The sequence below is a fragment of the Oratosquilla oratoria genome, chromosome 19, assembly GCF_046742065.1.
Source record: "Oratosquilla oratoria isolate Oo_2021 chromosome 19, ASM4674206v1, whole genome shotgun sequence".
Taxonomy (NCBI): domain Eukaryota; kingdom Metazoa; phylum Arthropoda; class Malacostraca; order Stomatopoda; family Squillidae; genus Oratosquilla; species Oratosquilla oratoria.
In genome coordinates, this window is record NC_134795.1 from 3,639,545 (window position 1) to 3,654,544 (window position 15,000).

Sequence of the window (15,000 nt, forward strand, 5' to 3'; positions counted from 1 at the left end):
TGTACATAAGAAAGGGGAAGGAAGAAAAAAAGCAATGGATCTCAAGTATAGAAAACTGTAGATAGCGAATTGGGAATAAAAGAAGGAGAGGAGAAAGCTCTCATAAGTAAAAATATCTCAACATTAAAACGAAAACCTTAACGAAGACGTGACAAATGGTAACACACGAAGAACAGAAAACCCAAAGAAAGAAGAAACGTAGTAAAAACGACGAGTGCGGAAGAGAACATGAGGAAGACGAAGACGAAGAAGTGAAATGAAAAGAAGACTCGAGAGAGAGAACGCTGTTTACACTGGGGCTGTGGAAAAGGAGGGGCTTGGAGGAGGGGGTGGAGGTGGGGGAGATGCACAAGAGAGAGGGGGAGAGGGAGAGGGAGAGACTGCGGGGAGACGGTGGAGGGTATGGGGGAAAGCCTTGTGAGTAGCTTGGTTGTACGGAGGAGATGGGGTACATGTAAGAGGGAAAGTTGGTTTTGAGATGATGATGGAGAGGAAAAGGAGAAGAGAATGTGTTGAGGTTAAGGGTGAGGCTGCGCAGAAGACGAAGGGGATGTTTGGGCCGTCGCTCCATGAGGGAGGAGAACTTTCTGAGTAGCTTTAGGGGGATGGAAAAGAGATGAAAGAAATGTATAGGGAGAGCTGGTTTTGAGAATGCAACCTGAAAGAAGTAGAGGAGGGGGGGAAGGAGGACGTGAGGGGGTGAGGGAGACAAAGGAGGAGGGAGGAAGAGAGTCAAGGAGGTAAGAGGTGTAGGAGGCAAAGAGAAGTCTGGAGGTTAAGTTATGATGAAATCGCTGCGTAGGAGTAGGAGCCTGTGGGAAGGAGAGAGGAAAGAAGTAAGAGGAGAAGACGGGAGAAAGGTATAGGAAAAGGAGGAGAGAGAGGAAAAGGATGGGGAGGAGGAAGAAAAGGAGGCGGAAAAGCGTGAGGAAGAGGAGGAGAACAAGTAGAACAAGAGAGCCCAAGGGTGTTGGAGGAAGAGGAAGAAAAGATGATAACATTGGTGGCGGAAACGGAGGAAAGAGATGGAGAAAGGACAGGAGACGAAGAAATAAAAAAAAAATGAGAGAGAGAAATGGAGAGGGCAGTGGTGGAGAAGGAGAAAGAAGAGAAGGTGGCAGTGGTGGCGGAGGCGGAAGAGTCGGAGGAGGTGGAGGAGAAGGAGGAAGAGGAGGAGGAGGAGGAGGAGGTGGAGGACTACGGGCGGGCGCAATTAGCTGTGCCTTTGTTCGTAACGCGGAGTGGCGGGAAAACGTAGAATGAGACTTGAATACCAAATCAGACCAGCTGAATGACGGCCAAATAAGCGCACCTCCCCCCTCCCCCCCTTCTTCCTTCTCCTCCTCCTCCCCCTCCTCCTCCCCCCGGGTGCTCCCTCTCCTCCCCTCCACTCCCCCCCCTCTTTTCCAGCTCCCTCCTTTTTCCCCACGCTACGTCTCCCTTCCTTGCACAATTCTCTCGTCCTCACTCACTCACTCACTCACTCACTCACTCACTCACTCACTCACTCAATCACGCACACACTCCCTCACACACTCCCTCACACACACACACTCACGCACTCTCTCTCATCCCCGCTTTCACCACGATACGTCTTCTCACTCACTCATCATCTTTCTTCACGCTCCATCTCCTCTCTCTTGCTCTCACCAACTCCCTCACTCCCTCGCTTGTTCCCTCTTTTCCCTCTCTCCCTCCGATTCCTCTTTTCCCCATACCTCTCCCCAGGCCCGTCTCCCTCGCTCTCTACTCTCTTTACTTAGTGTCTCCCCATCCTCACTCTCCGCTCTCTCTTAGCTATCATTCTCTTTGCTTTCGCTCTCTTTCCACTCTCTTTATATCTGCTCTCACTCTTTCCGCTCTCTCTTAGCTGTCATTCTCTTTGCTTTCGCTCTCTTTCCACTCTCTTTATATCTGCTCTCACTCTCTCCGCTCTCTCTTAGCTGTCATTCTCTTTGCTTTCGCTCTCTTTCCACTCTCTTTATATCTGCTCTCACTCTCTCCGCTGTCATCCTCTCTCTACTGTCGTTCTCTCTCGGCTCTCACTTTCCACGTTTTTACTCTTGCCGCTCTCACTCTTTCATCCCTCGCCCTCTCTTCCCTTACTCTTTCCTTCCTCACTCTTCTCTCTCACTCTCCCCATTCTCTTTCTCTTCGTTCTCTTTTCACCCCTTTCTACTTCTTTCTTTATCTTTCTACTTCTTTATACTTCTCTGTATCTCTTGTTATTCCTTTCTTTCCCTTCCTTCCTTCCTTCCTTCCTTCCTTCCTTCCTTCCTTCCTTCCTTCCTTCCTTCCTTCCCTCCTTCCTTCTTTTCTATCTTTCTTCCTTCATTCCTTCCTTTCTTTCTTCATTTATTTCTTCCTTCCATGAGCCCCCCTCCTTAATGCCTGACGTCGTTTTTTGACCTCCACTCTTTCATCCTCTTTTCTAGTTTTCCCTCTTTTTCTTTCTTTCTTTCTCCCAGGACATCACTCACTTTCCCCTCACCCTTTCTCCTTCTCCTTTCTCGTCCTTCCCTTTCTCTCTCTTCCCCTCTCTCTCTTTCCCTCTCTCTCTTCCCCTCTCTCTCTTCCCCTCTCTCTCTTCCCCTCTCTTTTCCACTCCCCTCCATCGGCTTCTTGCTTCGTCAGTTTGTCAGCACTTCGCCTTTGTCCCTTCTTCTTCTTCCTCCTCCTCTTCGTCTTTTCTTCTTCTACTTCTTCTCCTCCTCCTCTTTCTTCTTCTTCTTCATCTTCTTTCGTTTTTCTTCCTTTTCTTTCTCCTCCTCTTCCTCTACTGCTTCTTTGACCACTACTTCTCATCTTTATCCTCCTCCTCCTCTGTGTCTTCCTTTTCCTCCTCCTCCTCTGTGTCTTCCTTTTCCTCCTCCTTTTCCTCCTCCTCCTTTTCCTCCTCCTCCTTTTCCTCTTTTCCTAGCCATCCTCTTTCTCGTCCTCGCCCTCCTCCTTTTCTCCCCTTTCGTCCTCTTCCTTCTGTTCCTCCTCCACATTTTCTCTTCCTCTTCCTCATCCTCCTCTTCCTCCTGCTCCTCCTCTTATTTATATTTCCTCGTCTCCTACTAGACCCTCCTCTTCTCTAGCCCATCATTAATTCCCTTCCTCCCTTACTTCCTTCCCTGCTATTGGCAGTTCATTCACCATCATTTCTTTCACATTCTCACTGCAGTCTCCACATTTCTACCTCCAACAGTGCCGTCCTCGCCAGCAGAACCTCTAGCTCCAGTACCATCACCACCAACAACTATAATCAGTCTCCGCCATTTCTGTCACCACCACAGCCATCACCACCACCTCCACCAACAACAACAACAACAAGAACAACAACGGTATATATTACTATCTTCATTCCCCATTTCCCCAGTGTACACAACCGAAGTGTAATGCTCCCTTATCTATTCAGTATTTCTCATTCTCACCATTCTACCCTCTCTTTCCCTGTTTTCCCCCTCCTTTCCTCCCCTTTGCCCCGGTCTTCCCTTGCACTCACCCAGCCTCCTCCTCCTCCTTCATCCTTTTCCTAGGATTTCTCATCCCCCATCGGTTCTCTCAGTGTCTTCCACACTTCGCTTTTTTTTTTTCCACATCTTTCTTCACTCCCCGGCCCTTCCTCCGCCCCTCCCACTATTCCATTTCCGACATTCCATGCAGCACATATATTCTCCTCCCCTAGACCTTTGGCCCTTTTGCGCACTGTCTTCCTCCCCTCACCCCCTCTCCCAATTTCCCAAAAAATCCCCCACCCCCAACCCCACCCCCACCTACCCCATATTGAGTAAGGACTGCATAAGTTCCATGCAGTCAGTCTTTTATTGACTTGGTGACATTCCTGTGCAGCAAAGCCTTTCAGCATTCTTTTACGATTGGACACTAGTCTCCACTCAAAAAACAAATTAATCACTAGTAGTTTCTATTGTTCCTCTTTTCCAGTGCCCCCCCCCCCCAGTAATTTTCTGAATTACCACCTCTGTGTCTCCACCTCTCCAGGGATTGAAGCGCTGGTTGTCGCCAACAAAATACATCCCCTCCCACCTCAACCCAACCTCCGCTCATCTTCCAGATTCCGCTCCTCTTAGCCACCTCGTCCGACATCGCAGTGGGACTCCCGAACTCTATGTCCTTTGACTTTGAATGCTTAATACCTTTGACTCAAACTGGACTTCGATATATTTAGAAGGTCTTCATTTCCCAAAGCGTCTCTCTTCGTCCATTCCTCTTTGCCCTATAGTGTTCCTATCTTTCTCCAGGTCCTCTGATTTGAATCCTTCAGATCTAACTAGAAATGGACTTCGATATATCTATAAGGTTCCTTCAGACGCCTTTCGTTGTCCATTCCTTTTTGCCCTGTAGTGGTACGTCAAGCACCATGATGCCTCTTCCCCTCTCGAGGACCTCTGACTCGAGCCCATCAGATCTTTGATTCTAAATAAATTTTGATATCTAGAAGGCCTTGATTTCTTCAAGTGTCTTTCATCGCCCGCTCTTCTTTGCCCGATACGGTCACTTTGTTGGGCATATTGTTGTCTCTTCCCTTCGAATACCGCCGATCTCTTCCTCGAAGTACTTGTGGAAGGTATTCATTCGAGTCTGCTTTTTTCCGCCCGACTGATAGTTTTCTTGTATCATCTAGATTCAATGGTTCTTATCCAATGCTTCAATGACTCCTTGTCAGCCACAGTGGTTCCCAAATAGAACCACAAATAAAAAACTAGTGAAAATTAGTGGATACACTAAGGTTCTATTCACGAGTGATGGGATTTCTAGGAGGATAACAAACAGCAATACATAAGAATGGGGAACATAAGGAAAGAGGTTGAGAACCCCTGATCTAGAAAGACATAAGTTCTCCAAACATTGGTGAAAACAAAACGAAGGAGAGTATATCAATATCAAATAACGATGAATCACGTAGAATGATCGAGACTCCGTCGTTGCAGAAGAAGAATAAACGAGAACTTTTTGCTCGAACTAGATTTTGTTCCAAGTTCTTCGGGTAGTTCCTCTATCCCTCTCCTCTTCCGCATTTTCGTCCCGTATAGGCTGGTGGCTCCTCTTGGCTACTTATCTCCCCCTTCGTCTCCTCATTTAACCATATCTCCCCCTTGCCCAGTAACCACTGGTTCCCGACCAGCAAGACCACAGCCACCACTACCAATAGCACCATTACACCACCATGACCACCACTGCCACCGTCACCAGTAACGACCTCACCCTTGGTTCTTTGATTCCATGTTGACATCGAGCATCATGAGACTTCTTCTAGTGTCTCGATCAGTCTCCTTGTTGGCGATATCTTTGCTCGTTAGGACCTTTCCTTCATGAGCCACTTTCTGTCCATTATATTCTCATCGTTATGATAATCCCTCTCGCTATACATATCCGGACTGACATCGAACCCCCTGCTGATTTTCTACCATCCTCTTGTACCTCCTCTTCTTCCTCCTGCTCGTCCTCTTCTTATTCATTCTTATCCTCTTCTTCCTCTTCCTTTTCCTTCTACTCGGCCTCTTCCTTCTTTTCCTCTTCTTTCTCCTCTTCTTCCTCTTCCTCCTCTTCGTCTTCTCTTCTTCCTCTTAATTTCTTCTTCCTTTTCTCCTCGTACTCACCCTTCTCCTTCTCCCGTTGTAACCCCAGCTCCTCTTCCTCTTCACCATCCTTTTACTCCTCCTCCTCCTCCTCTTCCTGCTCTTCCTCCTCCTCCTACTTTTCCTTCTTTTTCTCTTTATTGTCCTTCTCGTCCTCTCCTGTTCAAACCCTTGATCACTTTATTTCTATTCCCAATGCTCCTTCTCCTTCTGCTCCTCCTCCTTCTGCTCCTCCTCCTTCTGCTCCTCCTCTACCTCCTCCTCCTGCTCCTTCTATTCTTTCTCCTCCTCTTACGCCTCATCTTCATACGCCTTCTCTTCCTCCTCCCTTACTTTTCCTTCTCCTTCTCCCCTATTCCTTTTCCTACTTCTCCTCCTCCCCCTCCTCCAACTCCTCTTCCTCCTTCCCTCCTTCTCTTACTTATCATCTTTATCCAACTCCTTGTCTCCCTCCCTTACTCTTCCTTCTCCTTCTCTCCCTCTTCCTTTTCCTCCTTCTCTTTTTCCTCTTTCTCTTCCTCCTTACCCTCCCTCTTCCTCCTCTTTTTCCTCTTTCTCTTCCTCCTTACCCTCCCTCTTCTGTTCTCCTCTTCCTCCTCAGTATCATCCTCCGTCTCCTCAGCCTTTCTCCCTCTTTCACCCACAAATTTTCTCCTTTCCCCTTCCGCACGTTTCACCTCCCCTTCCCATCTCTCCTCTCTTCCTATCTCCCTTCTCCTCCTTTTCTCCTCCCCTCTCCTCCCCTGCGCTCCCCTCCAATATCGTGTTCTCTGCTGCCCTCCCTTCCCCTCCCCCTTCCTTCCTTCCTTCCCCCTTCTCCACCTTTCCTTCTCTTCACCTCCCGTCTTGGTACTAGTCCTCCCTTCCTCTTCCTTCCTCTTCCTTCCTCTTCCTTCCTCTTCCTTCCTCTTCCTTCCTCTTCCTTCCTCTTCCTTCCTCTTCCTTCCTCTTTGTTCCCCTACCTTCTTCATCCCTCTCCTCTTCTTCCCTCCCCTCCTCTCCTCCACCTTACCTTACCCTACTCAACCGTACTTACTCCACCCTCCTTTCCCCTCCACTATTCCACCCCACACTATCTTCCTCTCCCCTCCCCTCCCCAGCCTTCCCATAATCTTCACTCTTGTAACCTCGTCACCTCCTTCGCCTCCACTTCCTTCCTCACATCAACATCTCGACAACCTCACTTGCTTGAAAAGAAGCTTCAATTGCAGGAAAATGCAGCCTTCATGCAGGGAAATGTTGGCGAGATGATGGCGTAGTGGGGTAATTGGGTGTGGGAGAGTGAATGGGTGATTGGGGGTAAAGTTCTTGCGTCCCCATACTCCCCCCGTCAATGCTCCACACGGGCTACGTTGTTCATCGACATCTCCCCATCCCCCCTGACTCCCAATTTCCAACAAATACTTGGCTCGTTGAGCGTCCCTTCTCCCCTTCTCCCCTTCTCCCCTTCTTCCTCCCCCCCAACAAGGTTTCGCCACCAGTCTTCCTCTAACCTCTTTTGTGCCACGACTAATCCATCTCCAATCTGTTGACCAGCCAATCCGCACGTCTTGATTCTTCCTTCCAGTGGCCCATGCGCTCTCCATTTAGCCTCCGCTTTCCTCCTCTCTCCTCTCTTCCCTCTCTCCCCTCTTTTCCCTCTCTCTCTTCCCCTCTCCTCTCCTCCCTCTGCTAACTCTTCTCTCTTCCCTCCTCTCCTCTCCTCTCCTCTCCTCTCCTCTCCTCTCCTCTCCTATCTTCTCCTCTCCCTCTGTCCTTGCCCCCTTTCTCCATCGCGTTTTAGCTACACATACATTCTATTTTGCAGCCTGTGGTCTCTGGTACTCTAGTTAAACCCTGCTAGATGGATACTTTTGTGTGCATACTAGGCGACGAGGCGTCTGTACACAACTATCTATCTATCTATCTATCTATCTATCTATCTATCTATCTGCATTTTGATCACCGCCCATGTATGTTACCAGAAATCAGAACCATGCTGTCCTTTTCCTTATCTATCGCAGACAAGGCAAACAGATAGGCAGAGGCGAGAACTAAGCGCCATCTGACTAAAGTTGGTTACAATGCATTCCTGCTCATGTTGCTATTGCTTTCAAAAATGGGAAAACTGGAGAAGTGTGGCACTGGAACGCAGTCGGAGGAGGAGGAAGGAAGACAGAAGACAACGAGGAGGGCCACGGTTTCAGTACTTCGCGGGATTGGAGGAGCCTTCCTCGGCTACATGACCACGCCAGGGAGGTTAATCGTGCCCTTGTGACCACACGACCTACGACGACGGCGGCGGCGGTTCCCCCCCTCCCTCTCCCTCCCCCCCTTCTCTCTCTCTCTCTCTCTCTCTCTCTCTCTCTCTCTCTCTCTCTCTCTCTCTCTCTCTCTCTCTCTCTCTCTCTCTCTCTCTATATATATATATATATATATGTATATCTGTACCTCTCTTTGTGTACGTGTGAGTGTTTGTATGTGTGTGTGTGTGTGTGTGTGTGTGTGTGTGTGTGTGTGTGTGTGTGTGTGTGTGTGTGTGTGTGTGTGTGCGCATGTGCATGTGTGTGCGTGTGTGTCCAGTCGGAGGGGCCCTTTCGGACACACTCTCCCCCTCCTCCATCGGGCCCCCTAGCCGCGGCTCCCTCCAATCACTTTTTCCGGTCAAAGGCTTCCAATCTTTGTCCCCCAATCGGGTTCCCTCATTCACTCTCTCTCTTGGTGGAGCAGGACCAGTCACAGGAACTCCACACCCTCAGATCAGCCTTCTTCTAATCACTCGATTCCAATCTTCTTTCTCAACCCCTACACCTCCCCCCCCACCCACCATTCTCCTCCTCTTTGTTCTTCTCTTTCCCCCCCCCCTTCCTTTCCTCTTTCTCCTCTTACCTCTTATCTTCGTCCTCTTACTGTTCTCGGTTCCTCTCTTCCTCTTCCTGTTCCTCTTCTTCCTTGTAGTCCGATTTCTTTTATCCTCCCTTTCCCTCTCTCCATCCTCCTCCTCCCTTTCCCCCTCCCCCTCCCCCTCCCCCTCCCCTTCTCCCTCCTCCTCCTCCTCCTCCTCCTCCTCCTCTTTCTTCCTTTCTTCCGAGTCTGTCCTCTTCGCCATTTGTTTCCGTGTTCTCTTGCTATTCTTTTTCTCCTTTTCCTTTTCTCACACAAACTTTATGATCCCCTTTCCCTCCCTTCCCCCCTCTTCCCTCCTCCCTCCCCCTCATCCCACGTGCACTCCACCATTTCCTTCATCTTCTCCCTACTTCTTCCTTCCTTTGTTGCCTTTTCCTTTGCCCTTGCCTTCGCTCTGTTCAGCCTCTGATTGCTCTTTTGTTTTTTCTCATTTATTTTTCCATTCCTTTTCTCCCCCTCTCTAAACTTTCGCTATACGTTTCTCTTATTCCCCGCTTTGCACTCCTCCCTCTTACTCTCCCCTCCCGTCCTCACTCCCCTCCCCCCTCCCTCCCCCTCCCTCCCCCCAACCTTGCTCTCCCCCTTCACCATGTAAATTCCCTCTAACCCATTTACCTCTTGCCTTCTCCTCACCCGTCCCTGTCTCCCTCTGACATCCCTTAACCGTTCCTTTATTCTTAGTTAAATACCTAACTCCCATTCCACCCTAGAAAGGGAGTGGAATAGGGGTGAAAAATCCGTCCTTGCAGATTGCGTCCCTCACTCCAAATACCTCCCTCATCACACTGTCAAGTTCCGTCATCACACTGTGTTGTTCTTTCCCATCCTAAGTTTGTCAAATGACACAAGTAGTATGTATCCAGCACGTCTAAATTCCCACTCGTGACGTTGTGGTTCACCATATAACTATTAAGCCTATGAGATGGCAGATAACTTTCAAACATGGAACTCTTGTATTGCGTTACCAGTGCCTCTGCCCCTTGGAACAGTATCGCGCTGAAGAGTTTGGGTTATTGCGATGGTGAAAAAAAGTTTATGAAATGTATCAGAAAAGAAAAACAGAAATGTCCTGCATGAGGGAAAGGAGAGGCGGGTCGCCGATTAAATGAAGCGGCCTTGCTATGGATGTGCTGTGTCTTGCTACATTGCTTGTGACCCAGGGCAGTGAGCGAGATGCAGGGATGACCCGTCATCCAGGAGGAGCCAAGATAAGAGGGAGGGAGAGGGGGATGAATGGGAGTAGAGTGTATTGGGATAGAATGTGTGGGAGTGGATCTTATGTCTTTGTTTATGAATGTGCTGTCATGCTACATTGCTTGTGACCCAGGGCAGTGAGCGAGATGCAGGGATGACCCGTCATCCAGGAGGAGCCAAGATAAGAGGGAGGGAGGGGGAATGAATGGGAGAAGAGTGTATTGGGATAGAATGGGTGGGAGGGGATCTTGTGCCTTTGTTTTTTGGCTAACTCCATGGTAAGGGGGAAAAAGCCGTTGGTATATGTATATGTGTGTATGTACCAGAAAGGAAAGATAGTCGAAGTCGTAAGTGATCAGTATTCTTCTCCGTGTGGAGAAATAATGTCATGAAATTATGCTACGGGACTCTAGTGCATATGGGTGTTAGTAAAGCCCATAACATATTGACTGAATGAAAATTCTGGAGTCAGTGCCATATAACGAACCGAACAGGGTTTAACATTGTAATATCCATTATTCATTTGGTGATATATCCAGTAACTTCCAAGATTTATTCAAGTTCAGATGCTCTGCTACACACATAATGAGTTTATACTCAGTAATTTCTCGTATTTACTTAACACATGAGGCATCAAATGCCTTTACATACGTGCCCGTTGAGCTTCAACGGTGGAGTGCTAAGCTGGGAACCACAAGGGAGGTCAAGAGCCAGGGTTCGAATCCTGATCACAGAGCAGAGGCTATGAAGGGCGGCATCATTCGTTCTGAGCAATGGTCCTCTTCCTCTGAAGCCAGTCCTTCCGTAAGGCACCTTCCTCTTGGCCCAAAACGAAGGAGGTCGTGAAGTAAAACCCGGATCATCAATCATCAAATGCATTTATGTACACGTTGAGGAGTCCAAGGCTTCGGGGTTATTCTGATCATCATTAGGTCGTCAGGGCCAACGCAAGGTCGGAGGCCCAATATTTGTAGTCCCAGTATTACAAATTTGATTAAACTTCTGTTATTATCCTTATAGTATCACTGTGCAACACTGCTCTTTTTCAAGGAGATCTGGAAGTTGGGGTTGCTGTTCTAATGCGTTTTTTTTCTTTGTTTTTTTTTTTTCATACTGAGACAGTTACTCGTGGGACGCTCGTATAAATAGAGCTTATTTGTCTGAGGTTGGAATAAACTTAGTAACCATGTAGTAAGCGCTGAAACTATCAGTTGTTCTAAGAAACAATTAGACAATTTTATGGATGGGGATAAGAGGTGGTGATGGATACGGAACTGCCTAGTGTAGGCCTTATGGTCTCTTGCAGTCTCTTTCATTCTTATGTTCTTATGTTATGTTATTATGTACTTTTATACTAAAGTGTGGATCATCGCTCTTCCTACTTGATCAAGTTCAGCACGGGACCTTTCGAGTTGTCAAGAGCTGTGTTCTGTTTGTCGCAAGACGTTTCTCCATGTCTTGCATGGTTGAAAATGAAATGTTCAGTCTTGAGGATCCACTGCAGATTTAGTGACCTATACCATGGGAGAGGGAAGAGGATGGATTAGACCAGTGCCGGGGTCGTCGGCGAATTATAAAAAAATAAATTAGAGGTGTTGTCTTGAACTCGATACCCTACTCCGACAGTTTGTTACTCTTTCTTTCCCCTACTATTCACTCCTATTACTGTACACCCAGTTCTCCATCAGCCCCTCTTCCAGTACCTGGTTCCCCATTTTATTTTTCATCATTACCTCCCATTTTTTCGACATTGGCATTTAATCCAACTCCTTCGCTGCCCTTCACTCACCTCGCCACTACTATTGTCCCCGTGTATGACTTACCTCAACTCATCAGCTGTATACCTCATGCCTTCGGAAGTTTCCCTTCCCTTCCTCTTCTCTCCGCTCCCCACAGACACTCTACCCTTTCGTCCAGACAGTTAATTACTCCTCCCATACACTCCTCCTCCCCCCACTCCCATCCCCAAATCTCATTATTTCACGTCCCCCCCATCCTGCATTCTTTCCTTCCCCCACTCAACTTCTACATTCCCTCTCACCCTTTTCCACCGTCCATCTTTCAACCCTCCCCACCCATTCTTTCTTCCCCCCCTTTCTACCCTCTTCTGCCCCCTTCTTTTCCCTCTCATTCCTCCTCCCCCAAACCCCCAACCCCCCTCTCTTGCCTTTTCATCATCACAAGGCGGCGGCCAGGGTCTCATGATCAGCTGACGCGAGAACCTAATGACATCTCGACGTTGGGGGTGCGTGGGGAAGAGGGGGGAGGAGTGGACTTGGAAGAAGACGAAGAAAAGCCGGAAGAGGAGGAGGAGGAGGAGGAGGAGGAGGAGGAGGAGGAGGAGGAGGAGGAGGAGGAGGAGGTGGAGGATGGAAAGCAAAGGAGAAAGAAAGGAGGAGGAGAAAGAGGGAGAGGTAGAGGAGAAACAGGAGAGGGGATGAGAAGGAACAGGACTTATAGGGGGAGGAGTGGGAGGAAGAGGAAGAGGGGGTGGAGAACAAGGAGCTGGAGGTGGAGGAAGAGAGGAGGAAACGGAGGAAGAAAAAGGGAAAGATAGGAGGCGTATGAGGCGGAGGAAGAAGGAAGGGGTAGCCTAGTACGAGGAGGGAAAGGAAGAGGAGGAGAAGGTGAAGGAAGAGGAAGAGGAGGCGTGCAACGGGGAAAAGGAGAAGAAATGTTTAACGTAGAAGGAAAAGGAGGAAGAACAAGAGGAGGAGAGAAAAGAGGGCTGAAGAGGAGATGGAGGTAAGATAATAAAGAGTCTTGGGAGAGAAAAGGGAAAGAAGAGGCCATAAAGAAAGTAAATAAATGAGGAGTAGTAGTAAGAGGAAGAGAACGATTGGTATTTCGTTAACAATAGTGAGCGTTTCTATCCGTGGGAGCAGTATTGTATCGAAGAATTCGATGCGTAGAGATGGTAAAAGAGATTTAAGGAGGGCAGCAGAGCGGAAGGACAGTAGAAGATAAAAGTGATCGACATTCTCCTTTGAGTGGAGATTAGTCTCCAGTCGTGAACGAATGCTGAGTGACTTGATCCGGAGGGATGTCATTGAAGCTTCTGAAATATTGTCTGCATAAAACATGCGGCCAGTACCCCGTGCAGAGAGGGAGGAAAGAGAAAGAGGGAAAGAAGGAGGAAGAGGAGGTGGAAGAGGGTAAGACGGGGTGTTACAACAAGAGTGGGTGGGGATGAAAGATGATATAGGGTCTGGCAAAAGGGGAAGGGGAGGCGGAGGTGTAGAGGAAGGTCGTGGTGGTGGTGGTGGTAGTGATAGTAATCTTAGTTTGAGCTATATTTTTTTTTACTGTTGGAAGTAATGGTGTTGCGGTGGTGATAGTGGTGGTTTTGATGGTAATGACTTGGTGGTGGTGGTAGAGGTGGGTGGAGTGGTGCGGCAGCGGTGGTGATGGTAGTGGTGTTAATGACGGCAGAGGTTGTGGGCTTTTACTAATGATGTTAATAATGACAATATTTTTGTTGGCGTTTGTGTAGGGGCGGCAGTAGAGCAGTGGTGGTGGTGGTGGAGGTGGTGGAGGTGGTGGTGGAGGCGGTGGTGGAGGGGATAATGCTCACGCTGGTGATGTTAGTGACAGTGTTAGTGATAATGAGAAATGGGCCCATAATGGTTAAGACTTATGAGTATTTATGAGATCGTCCCTTGTATGGGGATAAAACTCCTGATAATGTCGTGTGAAAGGGACCGAAGATTGGGACCTGCTAGAGATTATGAGAATGGGAGTTAGGGAGTTTAGAGAAGGGAGGGGCTGGGAAACTGTTAGTCTAAAGAGAAGAGGAATATTAAATCGCAGAAGATCAAGGGGAGGATTCTTTTTTTTTTTTTTTTTTTTTTTTTTTTTTAAGTAGTTAATATAATGACGCGAGGGAGGTGTGAATGTGATTGCTGTCGAGCCTTTCGTCATAATCTTCGTCATCGTTTTCGTGATCGTCGTCGTTATCATCATCATTATTATCGCTGGCTGAGCGCGTTAAGGCATCGTTACTTGCGGCGAAGGTCGAGGTGATGGTGGTTTGAATCCTGCCACCGGCGAAGTTGAACCAAGGGCATGGTTGATTAAATTCCACGCTACAAAGTCTTCTGTAAGGGGCACCGTCCTAGCCTCCCGATAGGAGGAGGGAATTTTGTGATGTTAAACCAAATTATTATCATCGTCGTCGTCGTCATCAGCTGAACGGGAGAGGACGTGATAGAGTTTCGTCTTTGTAGAGATTTTCCTTAGAGTGAATAAAAGCGAACTGGGGGCAGGATAGTCGTGTGTACAAGTAGAAGTGATGGTATTAAGACCTAGGCTCCTTGGGGTCGGGTCGAAGGGGTTCCAACGGCTGAACCAAACCGCTTGTGACGTTTGTGGACAGTCAGATCAGATGTGCAGGTCTTGAGTAGCCGCAGATAGGTCCAGCGTACAGGTCACGGATGGATCCGTGACACTGAAGAGGTCACGGATGGATCCGTGACGATGAAGAGCTGAACTGATTAATTCTGTGATGCTTGAGGAAACGGTGACGATGACGACACAGATGAGGATGTCTATGCAGAGACGTCAAGAAGATTAGGAAAAACAGCTCCTAGAGGAGTGGAAAATAGCCTTGGAGGAAGATAGAAGACAGGAAGGAGGAAAGAAAGAAAAAGAAGAAAGGAAAGCGAAAAAAGAAGAAATGAGAGAGAAAAAGGAAGGAAGTGGAGGAGGAAGAAGGATGTTCAGGAGGAAGGTGGAAGGGCCAAGTGTGGAAGGAGAGTTAAGGAAAGTAGGAGGAAGAAGAACAGAGGAGAGAGTAAGGAAAGTGTAGGAAAAGAGGAGAGTGAAGGGAAGAATGAGAAGACGGAGGAAGATGAGGAAGAGAAGGGAGGTGAAGAAAAGAGTAGGAGGGGAATGAGAAGCAGGAAGAGGAAGAAGGGGAATAGGAAGTGTACTCGTAGTGCCAGTGGCGGTGGTAGGAGGAGGAGGATGCAATAGGAATGGGAATTTATTTGGGAAATGGAAGTGTATGTGGGAACAGAGACAAAGAGAGGTTAAACAGAGGAAGAAAGAGAGAAGAGAGGTGAATATAGGTAGAGGAGGGTCGTAAGAGGGGACTAGGCCTTCAGGGTTGAAGGAAAAGAGAGATGTAAAAAGAGAAGGAAGAGGAAGAGACCGTGAGTAGAGATTGAAGGGAAATGGAAAAGAGAGGGAGGGAAAGCTTTGGAAGCGGCCGTGTCCGAATGAGAAAGAGATAGAGGGGGGAAATGGGAGAGGTGGGAGGGAGGTTAGTGGGTGGGGGATGAGGGGGGGATGGAAGCTTACTGGGGGAAGGATGTGAAGGCATTTTGATTACGGC

At 48.2% G+C, this 15,000-nt stretch overlaps 1 protein-coding gene across 9 annotated transcripts in view; it reads left to right on the top strand.

Moving 5' to 3' along the window:
• Positions 1-15,000, top strand: part of LOC143035703 (uncharacterized) — a 687,713-nt gene that overhangs the window by 204,833 nt on the left and 467,880 nt on the right. For 4 of the 9 annotated variants that reach the window (XM_076202574.1, XM_076202571.1, XM_076202575.1 and 1 more), the window contains exon 2: positions 3,194-3,329. The exons of the other annotated variants lie outside the window; for them this stretch is intronic. The gene's annotated coding sequence lies outside the window, so the exon portion shown is untranslated. The remainder of the gene's footprint in view (positions 1-3,193; positions 3,330-15,000) is intronic. 9 annotated transcript variants of the gene reach the window in all.